Source organism: Ahaetulla prasina, chromosome 15, assembly GCF_028640845.1.
Source record: "Ahaetulla prasina isolate Xishuangbanna chromosome 15, ASM2864084v1, whole genome shotgun sequence".
NCBI classification, from domain to species: Eukaryota; Metazoa; Chordata; class Lepidosauria; order Squamata; family Colubridae; genus Ahaetulla; species Ahaetulla prasina.
The window spans coordinates 1,223,565-1,238,163 of NC_080553.1; the positions used below are offsets into that span (position 1 = coordinate 1,223,565).

At 45.0% G+C, this 14,599-nt stretch overlaps 1 protein-coding gene across 1 annotated transcript in view; it reads left to right on the forward strand.

The window, feature by feature from the left end:
• The window catches only part of GUCD1 (guanylyl cyclase domain containing 1), a 319,725-nt gene that overhangs the window by 53,893 nt on the left and 251,233 nt on the right, over positions 1-14,599 (forward strand). The gene's annotated exons all lie outside the window — the stretch shown is intronic.

Genomic DNA, 14,599 nt, shown 5'->3' on the forward strand with positions numbered 1-14,599 from the left:
GGTCGGCAAAAACCCTGGAGACAGCCGCTGCCTGGCCAACAAAGTCCGGTCAGAGAAGACGGAGCCAGTTCTCTGGCCAGACTCAGCAGGCAGTGCAGGATGACCAAGAAAAATCCACCTCCTTTTTGCAGTTTTTGCTGGCCCATTTCTGAAATGTGCTTAGAGCTCAAAGAATTGTTAGAGACCCCACACACCCACTTCACGGTCTGTTTCCATTGCTCCCCTCTGGGAGGAGGTTTTTCAAAGTATTTCTAGCAGGACTTCCAGATTCTGTAATAGCTTTGTTCCCTCGGCCATCCGTCTGGTAAACTCACAAGATTCATTTCTCTTGCCATGCACATGTATGCATCTGAACTAGACCATGTTGTTTCTCTATGTCATATAACACACGTGGGTTTATGCATAATTTTGTATTTATTTATTTTGTCATGTTTATGTAATGTTTATTGGAGGTGGAGACTTTCAGAGCTTTAGGCAACGAAATTTCATTTTAATGTATGCCAATTAATGTACATTCAAAGTGGCAATAAAGTTACTCTAAGTCAGGGGTAGTCAACCTTTTTATATCTACTGCCCACTTTTGTATCTCTGTTAGTAGTAAAATTTTCTAATCGCCCACCAGTTCCACAGTAATGCGCCGGGTATCGTTGTCTGCGCATGCCTCTCACGCATCATGGATTGGGTTTGAGTGGGGTGCCGGCTACCAGCTCTGCTTGTCTGTTACAGCTGGGTGATATGGGGGGAGATGTGCGAGCTATTCTGGGACGAGGCTCTTTTGTTTGCGGTCACACTATAGCGCCAATTAGTTTCACTTACGTAACATGAACTAAACTTATGCGCAGGCGATACAAAGAGTATATGTTCAGAAATTTAAATTGTCAAGGGGAATTTTATGAAAACCTAATGAAAATGTTTTTAAATAATGCTATGATTTTTTTAAAAAAGTCAATTAAATTAAAAAAAAGGAAAGTGCTTCAGTATCGGACAAAACCCCTACCGCCCACCATGAAAGCTGGAACACCCACTAGTGGGCGGCAGGGACCATGTTGACTACCATTGGTCTTAAATCAAAGTCTCTAAATGGAGCAAAAGTCTGAGTGTGAGAAAGGATGAAACCAAAAAGCTCCAAAGATGTTTCAAAGGCCAGAAAGCAATTCCCAAAGCAGCTCACTGAAGAATAAAACCCGGCATATGAAACATTTCAGCCTGGAGATCCCAGGCCGGACCTGGGAGGTGACCTTGGCCCAGGGCAACCTGTCCTCCTGGAGGTTCCACCTGGAGCCTTGATGGCAGGGGTGAAATCTAAAAATTTTCCCTACCGGTTCTGTGGGCGTGGCTTAATTGGTGGGCATGGCTTGGTGGTCATATGGCTGGCTGGGCATGGCCAATAACAATAAATAATAAAAATAATAAACAAAGTATAAAAAACAATAAGAGGTACCAAAAACCAACTTTTCACACTTTACACACATACAACACAACACAACACAACACAACTGACTCACACACAGTGTAAAAGCAGCTGCACTTCACACTTCACACAGCCACAAAAAGCTCAAAAACCAGCTTTCACACTTTACACACACACAACACAACTGACACACACACACACAAAATACCACATACAGCTTTCTGAGATTTTGTGTGTTTGTGTAGTTAGAGTGAAACACTACAGAAACACACCAAATCTCAGAAAGCTGCACAAATATTTTATTTTATTTTATTTTATTTTATTTTATTTTATTTTATTTTATTTTATTTTATTTTATTTTATTTTATTGTGGACTTCAATTCCCAGAGTTCCTCAGCAAGCAAAGCCAGACAGCATTAATCACTCAGTGATGACATAGATTAGCTAAGTTTAGTTTAGTTCTGTCTGGTGCTAAAAGCGAAACTGGGCTTTCTGGCTGCGAGAAAAGCCATGAGGTCGATCAGTAATCAGGTAAGTGGCTTAGACTCTTTTAAAAGAAGTTTTTCTACATGTTTTCTACAGAAAACATGTTTTTTAAGGTTCTGCTGATGAGGAAATCAGGTGAGATCCCCAGAGTAGCCTTTAAATATATATTTTTTTAAGTTTAAAGTCTCTGCGGATCTCAGCTCTGGGGCGGGATCCTCAAAGGCTTTTTTTTACTTTTAAAGGCCTGTTTTGTCTGAAGCAAAACCGGCTTTTAAAAGTAAAAAAAAAAATTCTCTGCAGATGGTGGGGCTCAGCAAAGGCGGGAGGGCGGGGCCAGGGATTTTTGCTACCGGTCCTCCGAACCAGCAGCTGCCATCGCTACCTAATCGGGAGAGCCGGTGCGAACTGGGAGCATTTCACCCCTGCTTGATGGCCTTGAGGACAGGTGCAGAAGGCCACCTTTCCATTCCTTCAGATCAGTGAAAGTTCTCATATTAAGTTTGTGTAGAGCAGAACTGCTTCTTGGCAGGACAAGGGCTCCTGCCCTTCCTTCTTCTTCTGGCCCATCTAGAGAATTGGCAGGACACGCAGCTCTTGAGCATGGAGGATGTCACCCGTGAGGGTGGTGAGCGAAGGCAACTTGTGCATCCTGCCCAGAGTGGTGAGTGTGAGAGAGATGGGTGGCTTCATAAATCAATAAAACGTGTGCATACAAGTTACTTATTGCCTTATTTAAAATCATTTCTTTGGGGTCAGTGATGTAATTTTGTTGCTGGCAATCCTTATGATTTATATTGATATATTGACCATCAATTGTGTTGTAAATGTTGTACCTTGATGAAGGTATCTTTTCTTTTATGTACACTGAGAGCAGATGCACCAAGACAAATTCCTTGTGTGTCCAATCACACTTGGCCAATAAAATTCTATTCTATTCTATTCTATTCTATTCTATTCTATTCTATTCTATTCTATTCTATTCTATTCTATTCTAATGTTCTCAGGTAGAAGAGCCCTTGTGTGTAATGTCACCAGAACAAGCAGCTGTTTCCGAAAGGGAGAAATGAATGGCATTGCAGGTATTAATCACTCATTCACCACCTTTGGGCACCATTCTGCCCTCTTTTCGGTGCTGGGTTCCCACCCACCCCGCCCCACCTCAGCGCTCCTGTCTGCTTGGCAAGAGTGTGCTTGGTTTGGACAAGCTAAATTACAGGACTATTTTAGAAGACAAATAGTCAGAGAAATGTTGTTAAATTGGGAAAAGATTAAGAAAAGTCACTTCTTAAAAATTCCAATGTGGGTTTCACCTATTGAGGCATTCTCTCACTCAATAACATTTAAAAAGGAACCTATTGTTAGATATAATGAATTGTTGAATGAAAAGGATGAGTTAAAATCTAAACTAGAATTAGATGCAGAGGGTATAACAATGAATTGGTTTGCATATTTGCCTTCGACAGGACCTGGTTTTAGCTCATAGAATCATCCATTGTAACGTCCTTCCTGCCAGCGACTACTTCAGTTTCAACTTCAATAATACAAGAGCTACAAATAGATTTAAACCTAATGTCAACCGCTCCAGTTTGGATTGCAGAAAATATGATTTCTGTAACAGAATTATCTGTGCTTGGAATGCATTACCTGACTCTGTGGTCTCTTCTCATAATCCTAAAAGCTTTAACCAAAATCTATCCACTGTTGACCTCACCCCATTCCTAAGAGGACTCTAAGGGGTGTGCATAAGAGCACAAATGTGCCTACCGTTCCTGTCCTTTTGTTTCTTCCCTATATATATATATATATATATATATATATTTGTTTTCTGAGGTTTTCACGGGTGTTTGTATATAGGTCTTTGGTTGTTCGGGTTTTCTCCCGTGTAAAATTGGAAGTGTCTTGGCGACGTTTCGACGAAGTCTCATTCGTCATCTTCAGGCTTCAGCTTCGTGCTTCTGGGAGCAATGTGTGATCGCAGCTGTTTCTTCCTTTTAACTGCTAGTGGGGGTTTGAACTGATTGGGTGGGAGCTTGGCTGTGCTCTGATTGGATGGGGTTTTTTCTGTGCTCTGATTGGCTGGGGGTGTGTCCTGTGTTGGTGGGGGCTTGGTTGTGCTCAGTCTAGTCTGTGCTGCAGGGGGATTTGAGCTGGTGAGCTGCATAGCTGTTGTTTGGCTTTGTGGTCGTGCTACATCTTCATAGTGGGTGTCAGTCTGCTGCATGAATGGATTGGAGGGGTTTGAAATGGCTAATGTTGCAGCTGCGGTCTGGCTTCTGGTCCTTGGTCGTGCTTCATGATCAGTGTGGGTTTGGGTCTGCTTTCTGGGTGGATGTGCGGTGGTGACATCCTGTGTGGACCTTGTGAGTGTGGGTCTGGTGTCACCCCCCACTAAAATCCAAGACAGAGAACAAGAAAACGGCACAGCCCTCCTCCCATATATAAAAGGCACCACAGACAGAATCAGCAAGATCCTCCACAAACACAACATCAAGACAGCATTCTGCACAAACAGAAAAATATCCACCATCCTAAGAAACCCCAAAGACAAAATTGAGTTAGAAAATCAAGGAGTATATGAAATCCCATGCACCGCCTGCCCCACCACGTACATTGGACAAACCAACAGAAGAATAAGTGCACGCATTGAAGAACACAAGAACTCATTCAAAAAAGAGGAACCAACTTCTTCCCTGGTCCAACACTTTAAAGTCACAGGACATGATATTGACTTTAAAAAGACCAGAACTATCGCCAAAACTGAACACTTTAACAACAGAATAATCAGAGAAGCCATTGAGATAAACGCCCACACATCATGAACAAACGAGATGACACCTCCGCCTACCAGCCATTTGAAACCCGCCCTTATTGACAAACGAGTCCCTAACACGAGGAATGACACCAGACCCACACTCACAAGGTCCACACAGGATGTCACCACCGCACATCCACCCAGAAAGCAGACCCAAACCCACACTGATCATGAAGCACGACCAAGGACCAGAAGCCAGACCGCAGCTGCAACATTAGCCATTTCAAACCCCTCCAATCCATTCATGCAGCAGACTGACACCCACTATGAAGATGTACGACCACAAAGCCAAACAACAGCTATGCAGCTCACCAGCTCAAATCCCCTGCAGCACAGACTAGACTGAGCACAACCAAGCCCCCACCAACACAGGACACACCCCAGCCAATCAGAGCACAGAAAACCCCATCCAATCAGAGCACAGCCAAGCTCCCACCCAATCAGTTCAAACCCCACTAGCAGTTAAAAGGAAGAAACAGCTGCGATCACACATTGCTCCCAGAAGCACGAAGCTGAAGCCTGAAGATGACGAATGAGACTTCGTCGAAGCGTCGCCAAGACACTTCCAATTTTACGGAGAAAACCCGAACAACCAAAGACATATATATATATATATATATATATATATATATATATATATATATATATATATATATATATATATATATATATATATACTTATACTTCCTTGTTTCTCCTCATATATTTGTTTATACATTATATAATCTTTTTGTATATATTGTCTTGACAAAATTAAATAAATAAAATAACTATGATAATGATGTTAAAACAGAAGGCTTTTATAACTTAACGAGTTTTGATGAGATCTTAACAGGTTCAGATGACAACCTGATAAAGAAATTGCATGGATACTTATTAGAGGTGAAATTAGAGGAAGAACAAGTTAAAGAGACAATGATTGCTTGGGGGAGGAATTTTGGTTATGGGATAGACTTAGAGGATTGGCAGAAATTGTGGATGTATAATTATAAAATGACGATGTCTACAGCATTCAAAGAGAATTTGTATAAGATGTTTTTCAGGTGGCATTTACCCCCGACAAGAATTGCCAGAATGTCTAAGGATAAATCTGAAAAATGCTGGAAATGTCATCAGATACCTGGATCATATTACCACATGTGGTGGACATGCATTGAAGCTAAAAGATACTGGACTAAAATACACATGTGGTTGGAAAAAATGATCAAAAAGCATATTGACTTTAAGTCAGAAGTCTTTCTGTTGGAAATTATTCCGGAGATATATACTAGAGATATAAAATATTAGATTGTGAATATTATAACAGCAGCTAGGATTGTATTTGCAAAAAATTGGAAAAATGAAAAGTTACCTTCGCAAGATGAAATTATTAGAAAAATGTTGGAATGTGCAGAGATGAGTAAATTAACATTTGAAATTAGAGAACAAGAAGATAAGCAATACTATAAAATATGGGACTTATTCTACAATTGGTTAAACGGAAAGATATGTTAGGAAAATGAGTATAAGATATATGTATGAAAGAGATGTTTATTTTGTGAATGCACAGGAAGATATGTTAACACCCATGCAGTACATTGTAATGGAATTGATTTGATGAGGTTTTTTTTTTATTCTATGTCTAAAAATAAATAAAAAAATTTCCAAAAAAAAGTGTGCTTGGGTTGAGTGAGGGCCAAGCCTTCGATCCACGGCTACTTTGTGGGGAAGAAAAACCCCTTCAGCTGAGTCAGTCTTAGCGTGCACTTTAATAGCTTTTTAAACTCTCTTTGCCACGAGTGCCAAAATAGCACACGGGATGGATCTCTCTCTCTAGCACATACAAAGTGGCTGATTCAAAATCCAGTAAAAATGATTTCATTACTATTTTTCTTTTCCTAAACTGATTAGTTTTCCTCCTGGACTTGAGCGAGGGACAACTAGCCAGCTCTGGAGAACAAAAATAAAAATTTGTTGGCATCTCCGATATGCTAGGTTGGTGATTGCTTTCTTGGTGATGACAGTCACCTTCCACATTTTATACGTGTCCCTGTTAAATCTTAGGTTTGGTCTAGTGGTGAAGGTACCAGACTAGAGAACAGGAGACGGAGTTTCTGCCTTAGCCATGAAAGCTGACTGGATGGCTTTGGGACCGTCCCTCTCCTCAGCCCAGCCCACCTCACAAGGTGGTTGTTGTGGGGAAAATAGGAGGAGGAAAGGGGGTATACCATCTTGAGCCATTTGTAAAAATAATAAAGGTAGAATACCAATGAATAAATTAAATATTCCTCTTGCATCCATAAGCCAGTTTTCTGGCTTCTTCCTTTTTTTCCTCATTGAATGATAATCACTTCCAGAACCATATTTATATTTATGAGACATTTTCATCTTTGGCCTGAAGATGTCTGCATACGGCAGGGGTGTCAAACTCCCGACCTGTGGGCCGGATGCATCACATGCTGGCCACGTCCCTGCCCAGGTTAGTGAAGGGGAAAAAAATCGAGATACGTCACGTGACGCCGTGACAACACGAGTTTGACACCCCTGGCCTACAGGATCCTACTCCTTTAAAGATGTTTGAAATCCAGGGTTGATGTACAAATATGCACCAATATGCACCAATTTCTCTTTAGAGGCACTTAATGATCACAATGGAAACAGCAACTCTGCTGCTAAGCAAAGCAGTCGTTAAGCAAAACATCACATGACCACAACTTGCAATTTTACTGCTGGCTTCTCCATTGACTCCCCTTGTTGGAAGCCAGCTGTGAAGCACACAAATGGTGATCAAGGGACTATGGGGACATTGCAATAGTTGTAAATGTGAGGACTGAAGTTGCACAATGTTGCTTTCTCATCACCATAACTGTGAATGGTTGCTATAACAGGGCAATTGTAAAGGAGGTTGGTGTCTTTATAGCATCTTGAACAAAATGTAGAAACTTCCAAACATTTCTCTACTTTTCCCTCTTCACCAACCAGCTCTCTTTTTCCTCATTGAACTCACTCACTCTGTCAGTTATTCAATCTTCAGGAAAATAAAGCCATCAAGAGGACAAAGGCATTTTTAGCCTTGAAGACTTGACTGAGTTGGTTTTCCAACAGATGCCTGGTTAGGTGAAGTCGCTTTTCCATGAAGGTTCTATAATATTGCTCAAGAGGGCATCATCCAGATCTTTTGCCAACAATATCTTTCTTGTATCTTCTTTCTTGTATTCTGGATAAGGTGGACTCTCATGTTCTCAATATCTAGAGTTCCTTCACATAAAATGCTACTTTTCCTTCCACCCCTTTTGTTTGTTCTGTTCCTTTATATACTTAATTCCTTGCATTTCACTCTGAGTTTTGTACCTTCAGGTTTCAGTAAAGATAAGTGTATTTCTAGGCTCATCTGCCCTTACTTTATGATTGATGGGCCCCGGAATCTCTTTTGCCACTCCAGAAAATAAGCGTTCTTCTCAAAGGGCTTGGTACTTGTTTCTTGATGCTATTTTGCCTCCATGAAGGCTTCCTGTGTCCAATCCTAGAATTCTTCATCAGGAAGATCAACACATTTGCTTCCAGCCCTTTCCCTCCCCCTCCCTCCCAGGTGGGCAACCAGCCTGCACTGGCTGGCAGCGGGAATGCCTCTTCAGAGAGGATTTGGGAGCATGGCACATTCCCTGCAGCTCATCCTTTCATCTCCATGGTCCTCTGATAAACAACTACAAGAGATGAAATTTCCCCATCTTCCCTGCTTCCCACTTTAGTCATTTAAAAAAGAAAAAGAACGTTCTTGGCAGACTTGAACACAGGGACCTATCCAACAAAATGTGTCTCAGTGGTGAGAAAAGTAAGGTTTTGCACTCAGGCAAGAAAAATCAAATGTACAGGAATAGAATACATGACACCTGGCTGAAGAGCAATAGCTGTGAGAAGGAGTCCTAGTGGCCCATCACTTAACTATGAGCCACCGCCAGTCATGTGTTGCAGCAGCCAAAAATGTTGCCAGCAGAGTCCTAGAGTCCTGCATCAACAGAAGGATAGAAGTAAAGTGTTAGCGCCACTTTATAATGCCCTGGTAACACCACACTTGGGGTATTGGATCCAGTTTTGGTCACCACAATATAAAAAACATGTTGAGACTAGAAAGAGTGCAGAGAAGAGCAACAAAGATGATAAGGGGACTGGAGGCTAAAATATATTTAGAAAGGTTGCAGGAATTGGATTTGTCTAGTTTAGTGAAAAGAAGGACTAAGGGTGACATAGTACTGTAGCGATTGTCCAGTACTTGAGGAGCTGTCACAGAGAAGAGGAAGACAATCTAATTTCCGAAGCACCTGAGGGCAGGACAAGAAGCAATGGATGGAAATTAATCAAGAAGAGATCCAACTTAGAATTTAGGAGAAATTTCCTGACAGCGAGAACAATTAATCAGAGGAATAGCTTGTCTCCAGAAGTTGTGGGTGCTCCAACACTGGAGGTCTTTAAAAAGCGATTGGACAGAAAGGGCCTCCTGCTTGGGCAGAGGGTTGGATTTGAAGACCTCCAAGATCCCTTTCAACTCTGGTATTCTCTGGAAAGGCTTTGCTTCACTTTGATTTTCCCCAACCCTTTCCATCACTGTAGACCAATATTTCTCAACTCTGGCCACTTTTAAGACGTGTGAACTTTAATTCCCAGCATTCCCCAGCCAGCCATGCTGGTTGCATGGTTGCATGCATAGCTACAACACTTTTGCATGCTGGCTGGAGAAGTCTGGGAATTAAAGTCCACACATCTTAAAGCTGCCAAGGTAGCTATAGAGTACTGTATTTTATTTCTGGAAAAGTATGTTAATGCATTCTTCGCCGAGGGATTAGATTACAGAGAGCATGCAAAGAATTGAAACCATGGAGTCTGTTCACTCCTTCGAGTGCTTTGGCAGTCTGACCGCAAGGAGTCCCGCCTGGCAGCCTCTTCTGCTGCTGCCCCTTGCGATCCTGCAAGGGGATCACCCACCAAGGTTGAGGCGAAGGACGCCTGGCCTCATCACAGCTGTGCTGGCACAATGGTGGGGTGACTCAAAGATGCTTGGCGCTTCACTAAGTGCTCTCCATTCATCCTGGAGCTGGCAGAAAGTTACATTGGCATGAAATGTGGTGCCTCCATTGCCAGTCCCTGCCTCTCCTCGGGCCTCCTAGTCACTGCTGCCCCGCCCCTGCCCCCGATCTTGTTGCAGGCCAAACTAAGCAAAGGGTTTTGTTGAATCCTCCAGCTTTATTTCCCTTCCCTGCTCTGAAGGGCACCAACTGGCAGGAAACCATCCCCCAGTCCAAACCAGATGCTGGAGTGAGGGGAGTCTGGTGGCTGGGAGCTTCTGCAGCCTTTTTTCCCTGATCAATAAAACCTAGTAAGGAAGCATAAGAGTCCTTGGGCATCAGGTGGCATGTAAATTCATGATTACGATTATGTTGATTATCAAATCACAAAGGGAGCACAGTCTCATATATACAAAGCTTTTGCACAAATACAGGTGTGTGGAAGCTTGAAGGTGCAATTTTAGTGCTGTTTTGCACCTCTGCAACCACATAAACAGATACAGCTTCTTAAGGTTTCCATGGATTACCACAAGTATCTGGGGGGGGGGCATGGAGCAGTCCAACCAAGCCTGTTAGGGCATCATATCTGCCCATCACTACTCCCCCACCCCTGGCTTGGCATTCCCTGCTTTGGGCACCCTTCAAGATGGCAGAACAGGCTGCAGCCAGCAGGGCCAAGAAATTCCCTCCCCTGCCTGATCTCCAGTGAGGTCCTGACAAGCCAAGAGTGAAGAGAGTTTTGCAGCCCATCAAATATTCCTCTTCCATTAAAGAAAACTCTCCCATTGCAGTGGGAGAGTTTAACTGACAATGAACAGGGCCTGTTCTTGGAGGCCAAAGTCCAGCATTTAGGCCTGGCTCAGAAAGACCCTCCAGATAGCTGCACCTCCTTGGAATGCTCCAGCCAGGAGGGACCAGGAGAAAGGCTGAACAGCCTTGGAGGACTTGCAAATGGAAAGCAGCCGCCTGCTGCGGAGTCGTTCCTGGGAGGCACAGGGGGGATTTTCAGCCCAGTGATTGGGGCAGATGCTGGGAGGGAAAAGGATGGAAGGTTGAACAAAGCACCAGTTCCCTCTTCCCCAGAGTTAAAACTTCGAGACCGCTGCATTCTTTGGAGTAAGCCATTAATCTACCAAGACAAAGTCTCTATTTCTATGCAGGAAGTTTCCTAGGCAAATCGGGGTGGGGGTGGGTGGGGGGCCCAGAGCTGCCGTTACTTAAGCAGAGACTCAGATTAGATGCAGGTTGGAGTTGGTGAGTTCCACTCAAGAACTTATTTGCCTCAATGGATCTGAGATGTCCAAAGAGTGACAGTTTCATGATGTTTCCTTGTAAGTTGCTGCTTCTGGAAGTAGAATGTGTTCACTTTTAAATCTGATCGTTTTATGTTCAGAGGGTGTGAAGCAGTTACAGAAACATCAGGAATAGAGATGAGGATCATTTTGTTTGGTATGTCAACTCAAACATGCTCTGTGTTAAACTCTCAGGGGAACGACAGGATAGAAGCAGGACAATCGGCAATAAACAAACCCACAACCGAATTGGAAGCTATTGAGTAATAATGTCGGAGTCAACTTTGAATGGAACTTGGCAGAAGCCATTTTTCTGTTCCTCAGTTGCCACACAGAGGGGGGAGGGGGAAGGAGGATGAAATGTGTTGTTAGAAAAAACACAGAACTTTCTTATGGGAACCATCTCTACAGGTGGTGGATAGAGATAGGGAGGAGGGCCTGGAGAGTCCACCAGTCAACCCAATTGTCCAACCTGACCTGTGACTTTGGGGGAGGGAGTTATTTCCTACTTTAATTATACTGAAACTGCAGGAAACATTTTCCAATTGATTGTGCCAATATGATGTACCCAATAAAGAAGTTCTTAGAGGAAGACCTCAGCCGCAGAGTTCTGATTTGCTTGAGTTCGTTAGTCAGGATCGTGACAGTCAGCTTGCATCTTTCCAGCTTGCTGCCAGCTCCATGAAATGGTGGGTGAGGGAAGCAATGGGTATTTGGAAGGGAAGCGTGAAGGTGAAAGTGGAATCTCTGAGAAGCGATGGGGAGGCCTGGACTCAGAGACGCCAGCTTGGGTTGTTTAACATCTTCAAGGCCAACCGTGCAGGGATTGGCCTGCACCTGGACTGGAGTCGTTCCCAAAATACCTTCCTGGCTGATGATTGATTGCTTGGCTACTAGGGGTGGGCTCTGGGGTTAGTTTGATTTTTTTATTTGAGCACGTTTTGCTTCAGATCTTTCCTGACTTTTGTTGCAATCAGTTATTTCCTAGTAAAAGTACCTTTTCTCCGAATCTATGGGGTCAAGGGTTTTCTTTCCTAGGGATTGATTGGAGGCAGCCCTGACATTAGGCAAAGTCTCCTTTAATGGTCAACCCAGAGACCGCAGTCTTCCCTGGGGACTGAGCATATAAATGTCCAGCCATGAGAGTGAACTGGAGGAAACCAGGGTCCTGGGTGGGTCCTCTCGCAGACCGTGCCGCATCCGAGATGAAGCGGAATGGCTGGAGGAGCTGGACATTGACCTGTACCTGTCAGGCCCAGATGGTTGTTGGATGTGAGGCGAAAGGAAGATCCAGAGGAACGACCCTTGGGGGTAACTTTTCCATGAGGAAGCAGAGGTTCCCACAGGTGGGAATGGTGTGAGGGGGACAGAGGTGAAATCCCTCTCTTGATGAGGATGCCATGCCGAACTGTACCTGTAGTAAGAGGCTATTGAGACTTGGGGAGCCTGGGAAACTCTAGCTTGGATGACCGCTAAGGCTCCTCGAACTGCCCCAGGTCAAGCTGTAAATGGAGCTGCCGCACTGGCAGTCACAACGACAGTCGCACCTGCTCTGCCTGGACCAGCGGCAGCCCCAGCAGTGCCACCAGCAGCAACTCCTGCTGCACAAGCCCCTCCACCTGCAGGAGCTGCCCCTTGGAGACACTGGGCCTTGAAGGTTCCAGCCTTGGGAGTGAAGTACGGGGGAGCCCCCAAGCAACTGGGGTGCCTTCTAGCACAAGTCTGGAACTACATGCAAGAGTGGGTGGCTGAACTGGGGCTGGAGGCAGCCTGTGTAAGGTGTGTGACCATGGCTCTTGAGGGTGCAGCAGCCGAATGGATGGTCTCCCTCTGTAATAATGCCTCCCATCTGCGGAACTACGACCACTTTATGGGAGCCCTTCACCAACATTTCGAGGACCCACTGGCAGAACACAAGGCATGGACCCGGATGAAGACCCTCACCTGGTCAGCTGTTGGTGGCTGCGTACAGCCAGGAATCCTGAGAGTTGGCATGCTGGCTAGCCACATGGCCTGAGGATGTCCTGATTGATTGCCTCAAAGATGGCCTCAAGCACGACATCGACCACACCTGCATCTTGTGCACCCCACAACATTAGTATATCCTGGCAGACGAAATAGAGATCAGCCTAGCCTGAGACAGACACCTGGTGGCCACAGGTGATGCAAATCCTCCCCTCCTGGGCATAAGGAACCCCCAAAGTCAGCGAAGGGTGAATCTGGGCCCAGACTGTGACCCATAGTGTAGTTCAAGTGCGGGAAGGTGGGGCACTGAGCTGTGGAATGCTGATCTACCAAGCCCAACCTCAAAGTGGTGGTGACCCGGGGGAGGAAGGCAGAGAAGCCATCTCCAAGAATCTGTGGGACAGCACTGCAAGGGGTGGAGGTCGCTGAGTTCACCCCTCCTGATTATGAGGGGCTGGGACCAGCCCGGGTGAGAGTGAAGCCAACTTCAATGGGGACCCCCTAGTAAGTCGACACATCATCCCCGTAACCATTCCAGTAGAACCAGTGCCTCCTTCATCCCAGGGGAGGATGTCGGCTCTCCTGGACTGGGTTGCACCAGGTGTGCGGTTAGCCCTGAATGATGGAAAAGGTGGGATTGAGATTCAAACAGCTGAAAGTGCCAACAGTTTTTTGCCAACTGGATGGGACAGGGGTGTGTGTGTGTGTGTGTGTGTTGCGTTCCTGACTCATTTTAAACTGATTCAGTGGAAAGGAAAGTGGGAAAGCCCAAAGAGACTCAGAGTTTTACAGTCATGGAAGAGATGGAGAGACCCCTCCTGCTTGGCTCCAGAAATGGAACCCTTATGTGAACTGGAGGAGGGGACTCTTGGAAATCCAGCATAAGATGGCCAAAGAAAGGAAGAAAGAAGGAAATCTGCTTTAAAACAGAGAGGATGCAAATTCCCAGGGTGAAATGCAGGCATTTTCTCCCTCAAACTGCAGCTCACACCAAAGAGTCCGTCCTTTGCAAGGAAAGAGGCATTGACTGAAGGTGTAGAAATGCTGCCCAGCCTCGTCTTCAGAAAAATCGCCCTTAGCTTCCCAATATGGGTTTCAGGATAAATAAAGCTGCCACAAATGCATTGGGGATTATTGTACTTTCTCTGCAGAAAGTCTACACCAGAGTCCTCGCTTTGGAAAACCAGCTGCCTCTGAAAAGGGAGTGGCCAACATGAGGCCAGCAGCATCTCTCAGTAGCCTGGGCTCCATCTGGGCCCTTCAGCCAACAGTTTCCTTTGTGGCTTCAGCAGATGAAGGCCGAGCTTCCGTCTGGTTAAGAAGCTGTTCCCCACCATTTTGAATGGGGAGTGAAGCTCCCGCAGGTTTATCGCCTCTTTGCACTCGCAGCCGCCTCTCTTATCAGGGCACAGCAGCCTGGCAATCAGAGGGGAAGCACCCTCTGAGCACCACTTATTCCTCCTTCAAGAGCTTTGTGGGCCCAGCCCCTTCCCAACCCAGGGCAGGAGTCACTCTGCAGGGCCCCAGGCTGGAGAGAAGGGGCCCCTTTGGAGTGCTTTGCCAAGCCCTTATTCTTCCTTACTTGGGCACCAAA